The 17,250-nt window shown below is 42.7% G+C and overlaps 1 long non-coding RNA gene across 2 annotated transcripts in view; it reads right to left on the bottom strand.

The window, feature by feature from the left end:
- Window positions 1-852: 852 nt before the first annotated feature.
- Window positions 853-17,250, bottom strand: part of LOC135320626 (uncharacterized) — a 46,704-nt gene continuing 30,306 nt past the window's right edge. For both annotated transcript variants that reach the window (XR_010379868.1, XR_010379869.1), the window contains one exon: window positions 853-902. This is a non-coding gene — a long non-coding RNA (uncharacterized LOC135320626). The remainder of the gene's footprint in view (window positions 903-17,250) is intronic.

Raw genomic sequence — 17,250 nt, 5'->3', positions numbered from 1 at the left:
TTCTGAGAGAGTGTGTATTTCAGCAGAAAAGCAACAGACGGATATGCATTGTGGGTGAATGGATATTACACAAACAAAAGATTCTTATAGTGGGTCTTTGTGTAATGTTAACAGTTAGAAAGTTTAAAGACGTGTGAAACCATAAACTTAACATGGACAGAATTCCCTCCGTTTGTACTGTGTATACAGATCTGTACAAAAGGATAGAGGGAAGAAAAAACTGATCATGGGACGCTAATGGAGAGAATCACATTTACCTTTGGAACCTCTCGTCTGATGCAGCCCCTCCCCCAACACTGACAAGATGCAGCAACCATTGGGGATGGCAGTTACCAGTTGGATTCCAGGTGGAATCTTGGTGTGTTCTGCCAGAATTGTTGTGGCTGGTGGATCCAAGGTAACTGGGCAGAATTCTGTGGGTGGATCAGTGTCATGGAGGCGGTACCGCCCTCTATGGAGCTTGGCTTAAGTCTCTTTTTCTGGAATCTGTGTAAGTTCGAGATACTCGTGCTGCGCAATGGCCTGAGTTCACGGGTCAGTTTCCAGAATCTGAAAGGGCAGATAGTGGAAGATCTGCCTGTCATCAGCTTACAGGTGAGGCTCCGAGGTACTTTCAGACTTGCCCTGTCCTTTAGAATTTGACTTTATAGGAGACATGAAGGAAGTTGGCAGAAAAGCTGGCTGCACAAATTGAGGTGAGATGCGAACACATTGATGAGAGTTGTTCTGCTACAATGGAGAATACTGGCATGGAGACTTCTGTTGAGAATACCAGGCTCAAAAGACATTCATGAGACATATTGAACCTCGCTGATACTGGCAGAAACATATGGAGTGTCAATGTGCACTTTAGGAAGGTACTCAATTCTCTGCTCCAAGAACGGGTCCAAGATTACTGACGTCTAAAAGAGAAGAGATGGCAGAGATGATAAAAGCGCTCATGTTCTTGGAAGAGGTCGTGAGAATCCACACGTCCCAAGGGGCATTTATAAACCACTCAGACGACCAAGCACGAAGCACAGGTAAGCCTTTTCCCAGGGTTGGCCCTTGGTACCAAGCACTTGCTCTTCCCTCCCCTCCCCTCATGTATCCATATCAAAGAATCAGCACTTGAGTTGCAATGAAGCCAGTAGGAGCTGAGCAAGCCCCTCCTTGTATCAGAGTTCCTCCTCCTTCACATTCTGTGCACAACAGTGAACTCCTCCATTGTCAACTACTCTCGACTAAAACAGATTGGTATTGAATTCTTTGCTCACACCTTGAAATGATGATCTTCCCCTAGATTCAGCAAATGCTGGGCTTATGTCTACTTTGGTGTGAAGGGAGTTTTGTAAGTGAGTGCATTTTTTGCCTGAATTTGGATATTTATTTATCCTCATTTTTTCAAAACAGTATTTGTAACTATTATAATTCAGTTATTGAAATGAAGTGTAATTGTTGGGATAGATATGTAGTGACACTTCTTTTGTGGACCGTCTTTTCCCTTTTGTCAAGTCCCAGGAGCAGGATATAATGTGATTGCTGTATTTTTTGGGTTAAATTGCTTTTCTCAACATAATTAGTCGATTAAACATTCTCATCTTTGATAGAAGAGCACATGATTGTCAATAGCCAAGCAAAGCTGCGGCAGTGTTCTCATATCTATAATATCTCTAAGTGCTATTGAAACCAAGCCTATGTAAAAATACATTGTTTGGGTTTCTTTGTGGTTTCCTAATTAATAATTTTTCCCCTTGAATGGCCAACATTGACCAGTATGTGTCATTATTAGGAAAGGGCACCACATGCACAATGGAAACCTAGGGTTGTGGTTGTTAATGGTTCTAAGAATTATTTCATTGTTTCTGTTAGTGCTGGAGGCACCAAGAAAAAACTGTTGACCTGCCTCCTTCATGACTTTTGGCTGCTAATTTATATTTTCTGTGCATTTTTCTTATTTGGATATTTCAAGCTGGTACCTAAGTTTGGCAACTCTGTCTTATAGTTAGATATAGTATGTTTCTAAAACTGTATTTATTTTGATACATTTCCCATGTATGTAATTTAATTCTGTTTATTATTTGAAAGTCTGCAATGAGGTATGAACACATTGTCAGACCTGGAGTTTTCGGACACATCCTCCCACAACTGATATACAGAAAAATAGCTAAACAAGAATCAAGTGTCTGTGAGTTATGACTAAATTGTGTTAATTTATCCATGCCAAACTGGCAGAGAACCAGTGCAAACTTCGCTCACACTCTCCCATGTATACAGCAAGATAAACATACACTCTCCCAGCCCTTGGCTCAGGAACCCTGCTGAAAAATGCCCAAACATCTCTTACTTCAAAAGTCAGAAAATTCTCACATAACCTGGAAAGAGTAGAAGGCAAATTAGAGAATGGAAATCAGTGCAGGACCTGACCTTTGGTGAGGGAGCAGTAAATGGGAAACTGTGTTTTACTGGAATGCACACTCTAAAGTGGACAGGTCATTTGAGATGGAAGACAATGTGCTGAGGGTTAAAAGAGTGCATAGTGGACGTTTGGTTGACATATCTGAAAGCAATAATCACAAAATTTCTCTGCAATTCATTCCCAGACCAATACTCCACCTGTTAATTTTGAGCTAGGAGTGCCTGTGGAATCTGTGTGTTAGGGCTGTGTCTGATGTCACAAATTTATTCCCAGGGGTTTGCAGATTGTTTTGGGCTGTGGTTGGTACTATCTAGAGAACAGATCTGCCTCGGTCCTCTCTTAATATTAAATCTGCTGGCATATGTGTTGTGGATTAGCTTAGTAACCCAGGGCCTTAGTCACAGTCTTTCCACATCCACGGTATAATTGCTCATTTTCTCCATAAAGGAGAAATGGGTCTCATTCAGAGCCATCTTCATCTAGTTTCTAGAATCCAGGGAAATTTATTGTTGAAATCAGATTCTATAGCCCAAGGATCTGCAACTTTCATAGGCAGGATTGAAATTTCTTATTGTCCAAAGCAGAGGTTTTTGAAATGCCCCATGCTTGCCTTTGAGTTCCAATGCCTTATTGCAAGAGTTCTTGGAGCAGAGATCTGCTGAACAATATGTGAATTTGAAGCCTTTCCATCAGACTTGACTACCACATGCTAATGCAACAATAGTTGTGGTGCTGACCCAGTACTACACTAAGGACCCAACTGTGGCACTGCATGTTTCAACAGGTTCTAATGTGTGACATCATTAGATTTGTTTCCACTTTTGTTTTTGTTTGCAGAGAACCTGAGGGAACCCATTATAAAATTTTGACTTTTCCGTGGCAATAGTAAGGACGAATGCACTTTCATGAGAGTGTATTGGAACCATTCCCTATCCACATATCCAGCCGGCAGCCCAGAAACCATTTGGAAGCCTGTATTCCAGCAAAAATTACTAGTCCCAGCACTGTCAGAGCTATGATAAGCATTTAACCAAAATGACACTCTGCTAACTTTACTAGAATAGGTTGTATTCACCACAACAAAAACCACACTAGCAATCATAGATATAACAGGCAACAGACACAGAAGGAATGCATGGCATCATTACATACCAAAAACAATCCTCACAGCATTAATACTAAATGTGCACAGAAATGATTTCACTTACAAAAGCTGTTCAAGTCTATAATAGATAACTGATAATCCTTAACCCATAGCGATAGAGAGATATAATAAAATTAAAAGAACCATTCCAAATTTTCAAAAGACAGGAGTCTCCTGAAAGAACATGCAATGTATTAGACCACCAAAATTTACTAGAACATGACTTGAAAAGGGAGGACATAAAAACACTGAAGGAAATCTTGAGTCTATGAATACAAATGCAGGCTAGTATAAATGGAAAGAGAAACACTTTAGATGAGCCAAATAGAATCAGAAAACTCAACGGTGAGAATAGCTAAGCTAAAGACAGTCCAAATCGGACTAGATAATGCAGAGGAACAAATAAGTGACTTCGAAAGCAGGATAACCACAATCACTCAGTCAGAACACGACATAGAAAAGCAAGTGAAAACCAATGCAAGCAATGCAACTGAAACCTGGGATAAGTGAAAACATACCAGTCTATGACTCATAGGGAACCCACATGGAAAAGAAGAAAGGCAAATGGTTTGAAAAGATATTTGAAGAAATCAGACTGAAATTTTCTTAAACCAAAGATAGAACCAACTATCTCAACACAGGAAGCACAGAGGGTCCAAGCATAATGAACCCCAGTAGGCCTACAACAATATATATTCTAATTTAAATGGCCAAAGTTGATAATAAAGAAATGATTCTAAATGCACCAAAATAGAAACAAGTGCATTGCAAGAGAACTTTCTAATGTCTTCAGCTGATTTCTTAATAGATAGATTGGTAATTTTTTCTTCCCTCTTTCATTTTGTGTTGATCTCTATTCCAAGAACTGATGAAAGGCAGATTCCTTCAGTCTAAACAAGATGAGTTGGCAGAGATTCTATAAGTGTTCAAGTTCTTGGAAGAGGTCATCATAATCAACACATCTCAAGGGGCTTTTTCAGACAATACAAGAGACCATGCACCAAGCCCTGTTTATACTTTTACCAGGAGTGGGCCAATGTATTAAGACTTGCTGTTCCTTCACACTAAACCAGCCATGCAGGTATACCTTCAGTCTGCTACTGCAGTTGAATTGGAGCCAGGTCCAATTTTACCAACACTGTAGGGAGAACCTGAGCCTGCTACTGCAGGAGACACAGCACTGTGTCCCATTTCACCAATCTTTCAAGGAGGCCCTGAGCCTACTCCTGCAGGAGACTCAGAGCCAAATCACATTCCACCAGCTGTGTAGGAAGAACCCCAAGCCTTCACTTGCAATGGACCCAGGAATGTGTCCAATTCCACTAGCCTTGTAGGGAGACCTTGAGCCTATTCCTGCAGGAGAACCAGATCTCTGTCATATTCCACAATCCCTCCAGGAAGATGCAGGGCCTCCTCCTGCAGGAGACTCAGGAATGGGTCCAATTTCACCAGTCCTGCAGGGAGACTCTGAGCCAATTCCTGCAGGAGACCCAGGACTGGGTCCCATTCCATCAACTCTGCACTAAGACCTTGAAGTGGGTCCAATTCCACTAGCCTTGCTGGGTGACCCACAAGCCTGATCCTGCAGGAAAATTAGAGATATGTCATATTCCAGAAGCCCTGCAGGAAGACTGAAAACCTGCTCCTGCAGGAGACCCAGGAATAGGTCCAAATCCACCAGCCTTGCTGGGAGAGCACAAACCTGATCCTGCAGGTGATACAGAGCGAGGTACAATTCCAACAGCCCTGCAGGGATATCCTGAGGCCACTTCAGCAGGAAACACATGACTGGGTCACATTCCAATATCCCAGAAGGGAGACTGTAAGCCTGCTACTCCAGGAAACCCAGGACTTCGTCCCATTCCACCAAACCTGCAGTCAAACACGGAGACTGCATCTGCAGAAAACAGAGTGGGTCACATAACACCAGCCCTGTAGTGAGACTACAAACCTGCTCCTGGGGGAGACCAAGCCCTTCAAAGAGAACATGAGCCAGCTCCTGCAGAAGAACAAGAGTTGTGTGACATTCTACCAGCTCTGCAGGTAATCCCTAGGCTTGCTCCTGCAGGAGACAGACATCCCAGTCCAATTCCATCAGCCTTTCCAGGGAGAATCCCAGATTCCTCTTGTAGGAGAGCCAGAACTAGATCTCATTCCACCAACCCTGCACGGAAACACTGAGCTTGCTCCTGCAGGATACCCACAGCCAAGTCATATTCCACAAACCCTGCAGGGAGACACTGAGTCTGCAATTGCAAGAGACTGAGGACTGGGATGAATTCCACCAGCTCTGCAGGGAATCCCTCACCTGCTCCCATAGGAGACTAAGAGCCATCAGTTCTGGTGAGGTCCCTAAGCCTGCATCTGCAAAAAATACTACAGAGTGGAGTCACATTCCACCAGCCCTGCAAAGAGAACAGAACCTGCTGCTGCAGGAGACACAGGACTAGGTCCCATTCCACCAACCTTGCAGGGATACCCTGAGCCTTGGACCAAGGAATGGGACAAATTCTGCTAACCTTCTAGGGAGACCATGAGCCTCTCCTGCAAGAGAACCAGAGATGGGTCATATTACAGTATTCTTCCAGGAAGACCCAAGGCCTGTTCCTGCAGGAAATGCAAGAACAGGCCCAATTCCTCCAGCCTGAAGGTAGTGTCCAAATCTGTTCTGGCAGGTGACCCAGAGATGGGTCACATTCCACCAGCCCTGCAGGGAGACTCTGAGCCTACTTCTACAGGAGACCCAGGAATGGGTCCCATTAAACCAACCCTGAAGGGAGACACAGAACCTACACTTGCAGGAACCACAGAGCCAGGTCACATTCCATCAGCCCTGTAGTGACCCCTGAGCTGGGTCCAATTACACTATCCTTGCAAGGAGACCCTGTGCCTACTTCTGAAGCAGAACCAGTGATGGGGTCATGTTCCAACAGCCCTGCAGGAAGACCTGGAGCCTGCTTCTGCAGAAGACCCAGGACAGGGTCTGATTCCACCATCCCAGCAGGGAGAAAACTAGCCTGCTCCTGCAAGTGACCAAGGTCTGAGTCATATTCCACTAGCCCTGTAGGAAGAACATAAGACTGCTGTTACAGGAAACTCAGAGCCATGTGCCATTCCAGCAACACTGCAAGGAGACTCTGAACCTGCCCCTGCAGGAAACAGAAACCTAGTCACATTCCACAAGCCCTGCAGGGATACCTGAGCCTTCACATGCAGGAGACCCAGGCCTGGGACCAATTCTACCAGCCCTGTGGAAAGACCCTGAATCAGCTCTGGCAGGAGACTAAGAGCCATGTCACATTCCACCAGCCCTACAGGTAATTTATCAGCCTGCTCCTGCAGAAGAACCAGAGCCAGGTCACATTCCATGAGCAATGCAGGGAAATTTAGAACCTACACCTTCAAAAGATTCAAGATTTGGACCAATTCCAATGGCACTGCACGGAGACCATGAGCCGTGTCCAATTCCACTAGCCCTGCAGGAAGGCCCCGAGCCTACTCCTACAGGAGAACCTGAGATTGGTCATATTGCAACAGCTCTAGAATGACCCAGAGCCTGCTCCTCCAGGAGACCCAGGACTATGTCCCATCCACCAGCCCTGCAGGGAAACCCTGAGACTGTTCCTTCAGGAGAACCACAACTGGGTCATATTTCACCAGCAATGCAGGGAGACTTAGAGCCTGCACCTTCAAGACACCCAAGAATTGGACCAATTCCAACAGCACTGCAGGGAGACCATTAGCCAGGTCCAATTCCACTAGCCCTGCCTAGAGACCCCGAGCATGCTCCTGTAGGAGACCCAGCACTGGGTCTCATTCCACAAGGCTTGCAGGGAGAAACTCTGCCTGTTTCTGCAGGAGACCAACAGCTGAGTCACATTTCACCAGCCCTGAAAGAAGACCCCAATCCTGCACCTGCAAGGGACCTAGGACTGGAACAAAATTGACTAGCCCTGTAGAGGGACCCTGAGCCTGCTTCTGCAAGAGAATCAGAGATGGGTCATATTCCAACAACCCAGCAGGGACAGTCTGAGCCTGCTCCTGCAGGTGATACAGAGTAGGGTGAAATTGCAAAACCTTGCAGGGACACCATGAATCTGCTGCTGCAGGAGAAAAAGGATGGGGTCTCATTCCACAAGCCTTACAAGGAGACCCTGAGCCTGGTATTGCATGAGATCCTGAGCTGGATCCTGCAGGAGACACAGGACTGGGTCCCATTCTACCAACCCTGCAGGGGAACCCGAACCTGCACCTGCAAAAAACACAGAACCATTTCACATCCCACCAGCTCTGCAGGGAGACTGTAAGACTAGCCCTACAGGAGACCTAGAGCCAGGTTACATTACCAGTCCTGCAGGGAGACCCTGAGCCTGATCTTGTAGCTCCTCCTGCACCTACACACACACTTCTATGAGACCCAGAGCCAATTCAGGCATCACCACCACTACGGGCTGAGATGCCTCTGCAAACACCAACACTGTCATCTAATTCTCAGAATCAACCCACTCCCAGACCCGAACTTTACTTCCCTTCTCCTGGAATAATTTTTGTTTTTTTTTTTTCTGTAATTTCCTTGTTTTCTTTCATGTCATTTAGAGTATCACCTATTTTTATGTTTTAAGTTTACAATAATAAAATTTAGATGTTTTTCCATTTTAAATTGTGCAATTCAGGAGTATTAAGTGCATTCACAATGCTGTGTAACCATCATCACTGTCTAGTTTCAGACTGTTTCTTTCCTCATAATAAAACCCTGTATCCAAAGCACACATTCTCTTTTCTCCCTCCCCTAGCCCCTGACAAGCCCTAATCCTCTTTCTCTCTGTGTGTCTTTCCCTACCCTGGATGTTCCCTATCAATGAAATCATACAAAAGGTGGCTGTTTGTGTCCGCTCTCATATTTTAACAAGGGACTGGTGTTTTTTTTTTTTAACTTGAAGTAGTATTTTGGTTATTCGAAAGGGAAACCCAGGTGGATTAAACATGAGATGTACAAAATGAAAATTTTTAGTAACTATGTGCATAATCTCGAGATAGGCACTGCTATTCTATGTGTGATACCAGAGCCAGAAGGGAGATGCTTAGCTCTTCCTGTGGCAAAACATAACCTAAAAAATAAAAAATAATAATATTCAAAAGCCATGAAAGTCAAACCACAACCTGGAAAAATCATTTTTCATAACCTAAAGTCAGAGAAAGGTTTCACATCCCTGTGGTCCAAAAACTTCTTGAAACACTGTGTTCTAAACAGAAACAGAACAAACACATGCAATTCCAACAAGAGGAAATGCAGGTGGCCAGTGTATATTAGAGGTGCTTGACCTCTCAAGTGAGGATGCACACAGATGTACACACTTTGGAGACAGCATTGGTCACCATCACACTGGCAGGACTTTAGCCTGGTGACAACCAGCTCTAGTGACAACATGAGGAGGCAGAGGCCACAGTAGATCCCCTGGAGGGAAGAGTGAGCAGACACTCCTCTCTGGGAGAACAGTATGCAGGATAAATTACAGTTCCACAAGTTCACCCCTTTCCGAGTAGTGCTGATGCTTATTGTTGATCATACTAAAATTCTTGCACAATTTTTCAAAGATGTCTTTTCAAGGATGTTCATCACAGTTCTGGTTTAACTAGTAGGAGATTGGAAGCAACACTAATGTTCATGGAGAGGGGGTGGGATTCATCAGTTCTGGTTCACATGGAGGAATGATTGTTGTGCAGCTGGAAAAATGACTGCTAGGTCTTTACCTGATGTCAAGGAAGCCCTCAGTTTGGATGCTTGTTAATCCATCATCTACATCCCAGTTGCCATCTATGACCACATATGTGTCAAATCATCATAGATGTAAATGAATCTTGTGGTGTGTGAGAGACAGAGGCAGAGAGAATAAGAGAGATAGAGACTGAGAGATGTTCACCAAGCCATTCATGACGGTCACTTCTGGGGGTGGGATTTGCAAATCTCTGCACTTTTCCTTTAGGCAACATTTCAAGTGTTCATAATGTATCTATATTGCTTTACTAATTCTAAGGTATTTAAAGCATATGTTACTTGAGATTCATTCATATTGAATCCACAGCATAAAGTTTATTATTTTTATTTTAAAGTATTTGTTACAAGTACAATCAGCATTTATGAGAGTAAAATGATAAATTCTAAAGAATTAAGAATCAGATAAAGAACAAAACCTTTTGGTGACTCAGACACAGGCCAGCTAGTTGGCAGCAAATTGCAGGGTGGGACAGGTTTCTCTAGAAGGTTGTGTATGTTCTGAATCAGCATCCAATAGAGGCAAGGAAAAATTACAAGACATGTACGCTGGAAACTACAACAGCTTGTTGAGAGTAATTAAGAAAGACCTAGCCCTATTTTAAAATTTGAAGGAGTCAAAGTGACAGAGTAGACAGACACACAGCTTGACCTCTCCCACAAATACACAAAGAATTACATCTACAAAAACATTGAATTGCACAGAAACCTCCTGAACTCTGGCACAGTGTCTCTCATTTTGAAATACAGGAAGATTCTCACAAGATATGGTAAGGAATAAAAAGAAGAAAGACAAATTCAGTGCAGGACTGATCCTGCAGGGAAAAAGTAGCATGGGAAGAAAGGCACCCTCACACTGGGACACAACCTCTCTAGCTGGGAGATCAGCTAGGAAAGAAGCAGAGCTTCCAAGGTAGGGAGGACACAGTGGCAACTGCATGGCAGGCAGAACTGGGGAATACTGACACAGAGGGTCCCTGTGATGACCAGCCCTAGACATGAACTAGCAGGGATGAGCCAGGACTGGCTACTGGATTCAGTGAAGAGCCCAGGCAGAGGGCTGGGTCACACTGCAGAGAGGCAGCATCAGGAAACTAAAGGGCAGTGTGAGCTCTGGCTGTGTGTGTGTGTGTGTGTGTGGAACAGAACAGACTGAAACTCTCATAAAAAAGCACCAATGTTGGTATAATGGGGGAGGAATGATGCATGGCTGTGCCAAAGTCACTTTCTCCACTTGGCTCCATTGTTGGTGTGTTCTCATGAGAAGAGAAATGGGGCTTGGTCATAGCCAACACTGCTGCACAAAGGCAGAGCTGAATGTTGAATCTATATCCTGTGCCATTGCAACTTCACAGGCGGGACTGAGATTTGTTTACAGCCCCAGGCAGAGAGGGTGGATTTGCTCTCTCTGGTCACTTTGTGGATCCACACCTCTGGGACTTACAGGCAGTGAGTGCAGTTCTGACTCAAGAAGGGTGGCCAGTGAGGGTATTTACAACAGGGTGGTGTATGGTTCCATATGTGGATGCAGGATTGGGGTTTGAGCTGAACCTGTAGTGGACCACAAATTCATGTGTGTGACTACACACTTGCTAAGGCAGGTCCAAGTGACTGACACTGCTGGATCTGCACTGATGTTTCCTGGGGCTCAGAACCTGAGGGGCACCAGAGTAGGTGGCTGACATTCCCATAGCTAAAGCAGGGATAAAGCCAACATCAACAAATAGTACTTTGTAAGTCTGCATAACAAGTGACAGACAACACCACAGAGGGAACTCCCCAGTGGAAATCTCCTGCTTATTTTTCTTCACAACTGAAGTGCTCCCACCCTGCCTACTACACACCACAGCTCAGAAACGGGTCTAGAAGAAATACATAGAGCCAGAGAAATATGAGTAAATAAAGAAGCCGAGGAACCACTTTCAATTAAAAGAACAAGAGAAATCCCCTGAAAGAACAAACAGTAAAATAGACTGATAGTCTACTAGACTTCAAAAAGGGAATGATCAACACACTGAAAGAACTAAAAGAGACTATCAATAGAGACAGAAAACTTTGAAAAGAAAATTTAAACTATAAAGAAGAGCTAGTTAAAAATAGAAAATTCAACTACAGGCAATCAAAAACAGACTAGATAATGCAGAGGAATGAATAAATGACTTAGGAGACAAGATAAAAGAAATAACCCAATACAGCAGACATAAAAGCCAATAAAAACCAATTAAAGCAAGATAATATAAAGTGCGCCAGCCTATGCATAATAGTGGGTCCCAGAAGGAGAAGAAAGAGAAAAGGGGATTGAAAATATAGTTAAAGAAATCATGACTGAAAACTTTCCAAACCTTAAGAAGGAAAGAATTATCCAAGTACAGGAGGCACAGAGGGTCCCAAACAAGAAGAAACCAAACAGACCTACACCAAGATATATTATAATTGAAATGGTTAAAGTTAAAGATAAAGAAAATATTCTAAAGGCAGTGAGAGAAAAACAAAATGTTAGTTACAAGGGAGCCCCATAAGCATTCAGCAGATTTCTCTACATAAAAACTTCTGGCCAGAAGGGAGTGGCAAGATATATTCAAAGTCCTGAATGAGAAAAGGCTGCAAACTAGGATATTCTATCTAGAAAGACTCTCCTTTAGAACAGAAAGAGAGAGAAAGAATTTCACAGACAAGCAAAACTAAAAGAATTCAGCAGTACTAAATTTATGCTAAAAAAAAAATTGAAAGTTCTAATCTAAATAAAACATAAACAGGAAGCTATAGAAATTAGGAAACCATAATTGGAAATGCAATAAATACAGTGAATTGCAAGGGAAAACATGAAGATATAAATAAGTCAGTAAGTCAATAAAGAAAGCAAGAAAGAAAGAGAGAATAGCAAAATCATAAAAGGTGAAAGAGGAGAGCAAGAGAATATAGATTTTGTTCCCTTTTTTTTTTTCTTCTTTCTTTTTGTCTTCTTTCTTTTTAGGATGCACTTGAGCCTACATGACTATCAACTAAAACCAAACAGATGAAGTAAGGGGTTACCATACTTGAAAGACAAGATAACCATAAATCAGAAATATATAAAGAGTCATAAAACCCAAAAAGAAACCAAGCTTATAGAAAAGAAATTTATCATATGACAAAAATGAAAAAAAAATTAAAAGAAAGAAACAAATAAGAAATACCAAATCAACTGGAAAACAAATTTCAAAATGGCAATAAAACCACATCTATAAAATAACTACTATAAATGTCAATGGACTAAGTGTTCCAATCAAAAGAAAAAGTGAAGGAGGAGGAAAGATGGTGGAGTAAAAAAGATGCTCAGAGCTCACCCTCTCCCACAAATTCACCAAGAGTGACATCCACAGACACACCCACCACCCAGAACACCTGCTGAACTTTGACAGAATATTGCCTTCTTCAAAAGATAAAATTTTCCACAAATCTGGTAGGAGAAAAGAAGAAAAAGGAAAATAGTTCAGGACCATTCCAATGAGGAGGGAGCTGCAAAGGAGTAATAGCATTAATACACTGGGTCTACCCAACTCCAATGGCGAGTTCAGCAAGATGGAGAGGGAACATCTGTGGCTCGGATCTGTACAGAATAGCCTTTGACTGACAGAACTAAGTTAATTGGGCACAAAGAGTCCCAATGATCCCCAGCCCTAGACGTGAACCAGCAGAGGTGGGATGGGACAGGCTGTCTGAGTCGAGCAGAGGATTCGGGCTGACTGTACAGAGGAAACCTTGGGGGACTGCAATGTTCTGTGTGCCATGGCTGGGAGAGTATACAGATTAGAACAGCCTGGGTCCCCCATAAAATCCAAAAAAAAAAAAAAAAAAGGCAAAGCAACACTGCTGCTGTGCCCTGGGGGGAAGGGGATCCGTAGCCTTTGTGTCCACAGACCCACAGTGCCATTATTGGAGACTTCTTGGGAGAAGAGAGTCAAGGCTCAGCCATAGCCACCATATTTTCTGGTTAATGGTTCCCAGGTGAAGGAGGGGTCAAAAGCCGAATCCCTACCTAGGGGCTCCACAACCTCATAGGTGGGACTGAGATTTGTTTACAGTCCCAAGCAGAGGGGACCATTACACACCGATGCCTCTCTGAATTTGCTTTTCTAAGACAAATGGACAAGAAGCAGTGTTCTGGAACAGAGCAGGGGTGACGGCTAGTGCAGCTGTTTTCTCTGAGTCCACCTATGAAGCATGGACCTAATGCGGCAGGGGAGCTACCTGCCAACTACCTTGCACAAGTGTGGTGCTGGGACCAGGCATCTGGTGGGGGTGCAGACCACCCACAAACTGATGCTGGGACACAGACCAGGAGCACGACTGGAGGGCCTCTGGAACCAGCAAGTGGAGTTTTCACAGCAGGATATGGGCAGGAGTGTGACAACCACAGGAAAAAACGGAGCTCCTGCTCAATAGCCAGGGCAGACTCAGGCCACCAGAACACCAGCCACACCACCAACAAAGGGAATAACAGGCAAAAGGCATGGAAGGAAGACTTGGCAACCACCCATAATTAAAAACAACCTTATGACAAAATTATTAAGAGTGCATATTCTTGGAGAAAGGCCAAGATAGTGGAGTAGAAGGATACTTGTATTTTATCCTCTCCAATAAATACACCAAGACTGACATTCACAGACACACCCATCCACTCAGAACATCTGCTGAACTTTGATAAAACATTGCCATCTTCAAAAGACGAAATGTGCCACCAATCTGGTAGGAGAAACGGAAAAAAGAAGGAAGAAAATGCAAAATGGCTTGGGGTTGGTCCTTTGAAGAGGGAGCAGCAAAGGAAGGATAGTGCTGGTTGACTGGGTCTCCCCCTTTCCAACGGAGAGGTCAGCAGGATGGACAGGGAACCTCTGAGGCTCAGATGTTTACAGAACCGCCCTTGACTGACAGAATTAAGTTATATGGGCAAAAAGTGTGTCAACAACCCCCAAACCTAGAAGTGAATCAGGGATGGGAAGGGACAGGCTGCTGGATCCAGGCAGACTCTGGTTGACTGTACAGAGGTAACCCTGGGGGACTACAGTGTGCTGTGGACAACTGCTTGGATTGTATACAGATCAGAACAGCCTGGGCCCCCCATAAAATAAGAAAAAAAATAAAGCAAAGCAACACTGCTGGCTTGCCTGAGGGAAGGGGAGATTTGTCCTTTGTCTCTGCTGACCCACAGCAACATAACTGGTGATTTCTCAGAAGAAGAGAGATGAGGCTCAGCCACAGCCATCATACCCACCCAGGCAGAGGCAGGGTTGAAACCTGAATATGTACCTGGCAGTTTTGCAGCCTCATAGGTGGGACTGAGACTTGTTTACATCCCCAGACATATAGGAAGGTTCTGTCCTGGTGCGTCTATGAACTCGCACCTCTAAGACAAATGAACAAGGAGCAGAGTTCTGGCAAAGAGCAGGGACTAGGGCTGGTGTGGCCATTTGCCTCAAGCCCACCTACAGAGTGTGGAACAGATGTGGAGTGGGGAGTAGCACTGAACAGGGGAGCAACCAACCCAACTACTGTGCAGGACTGCTGCACCTGGACACGGCATTGGGAAGGGGCACACCCTGCCCACCTACCATGCAGGAGAGCAGCACCAAGATGCAGCATTGGGAGGAGATGTGACATGTCTACCTACAGGCACTGGGAGCAGCACAGACCAAGGGTGTGACCAGAGGGTCTCTGGAAACAATGAGCTGAGTTCATGAAACAAGGCAGGGGCAGGAGCTGTGACAACCACAAAACAAATAGGAGTCCCCATTCAATAGTCAGGGTAGGCTCTGGTTAACAGGTTAACGGCCACATCCGTAACCAAAGGGATAACAGACAAAAGGCACAGAAGTAAGACTTGGCAACCACACTTATTTAAGAAAGACCTCTTGATAAAATTATTAAGGGCACACAATCTCCACGGGAACATCCTCTCTTCTTTTTCTGTTCCATTTTCTTTTACTTTTTAAATGTTACTTCTTAAATAATTTTTATATTTCTATTTTTAATCCCTTTTAAAATTTTCTTTTAAAATACTAATATTATTATCTTTCAATTTGTCCAATTTCATTTTTATCTTTGTTTTGTTCTTCTGTTATGATTATACTCTGTTCTCAAATATTTTTCTTCCTTTAATGTTTTAAAAATTCATCCCAACTCAATTGTTATCTTGTTTCAATATGTTCTTCTGTTATTGATTATACTGCTTTTAAAACTAATTTCTTTGTGCTTAGTTTTATTTCTGCATCCACTTTATATAAATAAATAAACTCCTAAAGGACGACAGTAGATAACTGATACTCCATAAGCCATAGTGCCAGAGAGATATAAGCAAGATGAAGAAGCAGAGCCACCTCTCTCAATTAAAAGAACAAGATAAATCCCCTGAAAGAACAATAAATGAAATAGACATTGATAGTCTACTAGATGATTTCAAGAAAGGAGTGATCAAAGTACTGAAGAAACTAAAAGAGATTGTCTATAGAGACAGAGAATATGTCAAAAAACGAAATTGAAACTCTAAAGAGGAGCCAGTGAAAATTGGAAAACTCATTTGCTGAGATGAGAGTTGAGCTAAAGGCTGTAAAATGTAGGCTAGATAATTGAGAGGAATGAATATGTGACTTAGAAGACAGGACAACAGAACAGCTGAGAGAAAACAAATAAAAACCAATGAAAGCAATATAAGGGACCTATGGAATAACATAAAGCATGCCAACCTACTCATAATGGGGGTCCCAGAAGGAGAAGAAAGAACAAAGGGGATTGAAAAGGTATTTGAAGAAATCATGACTGAAAACTTCCTAAACCTAAAGAAGGAATCAGATATCCAAGTACAGGAAGCACAGAGCGTCCCAAACAAGGAGGTCCCAAACAGACCCACACCAAGACATATTACAATTAGGATGACCAGTGTTGAGAATAGGAAATGATTCTAAAGGCAGCAAGAGAAAAACAAAGAATGAGATACAAGGGAACCCCCATAAGATTTTCAGCTGATTTCTCTACACAAACAGTACAGGCCAGAAGGGAGGGGCAAGGAATATTCAAAGTCCTGAATGAAAAAATGATGCAGCCTACGATACTTTATCCAGCAAGGCTATCCTTTAGAATAGAAGGAGAGATAAAGAACTTCACAGACAAGCAAAAACTAAAAGAATTTAGCAACACTAAACCTATGCTAAAGGAAATATTGAAAGACCTACTCTAAACAGAAAAGAAGCAGGATGCTACAAAAAGGAGAAAACCATGATTGGAAAGGTGATTGCTACAATGAATTACAACAGAATAAACATGAAATCATAAAAGAGGACATTTAAATCATTAAGGGTGGGGGAGGGGAACAAGAAAATGTACAGGTTTCTCTCTCTCTCTCTCTCTCTCTTTTGTTCTTGGTAGGATGAGTTTGAGCTTATATTACTATCTGTTTAAAACAAACAGATATAGTAATGGGTTAATATACGTACAAAGTAGGGTAACCACAAGCCAAAAAGTTACAATAGAGTCACAAAACTAAGAAGACACCAAGATAATAAAAAGGAAAATTATCAAACCACAAAAAGAAAATGAAAGGAACAAAGAGGAAATACAAAATCAACTGCAAAACAAAATTCAAAATATAATAAACACATATCTATCAATAATTATTAAAAATGTCAATGGACTAAATGCTTTAATCAAAGGATATAGAGTGCAGAGTGGATAATAAAGCAAGTATCTACAATACACTGTATACAAGAGACCCACGTTAGGGAGAAGGACACACATAGATTGAAAGTGAGAGGATTGAAAAAGATATTCCACAAAAATGGAAATGACAAGAAAGCAGGAATATCAACAGTGATCTCAAATAAAATAGACTTTAAAACAAAGATTATAAAGAAAGATTAAGAAGGACATTTTATAATGATTAAAGGAGTCATAGATGAAGAT

This window comes from Camelus dromedarius, unplaced genomic scaffold (assembly GCF_036321535.1).
Source record: "Camelus dromedarius isolate mCamDro1 unplaced genomic scaffold, mCamDro1.pat HAP1_SCAFFOLD_28, whole genome shotgun sequence".
Lineage (NCBI taxonomy): Eukaryota > Metazoa > Chordata > Mammalia > Artiodactyla > Camelidae > Camelus > Camelus dromedarius.
The sequence above is the reverse complement of the archived record's forward strand: the minus strand, read 5'-3'. Positions and strand labels throughout refer to the sequence as shown.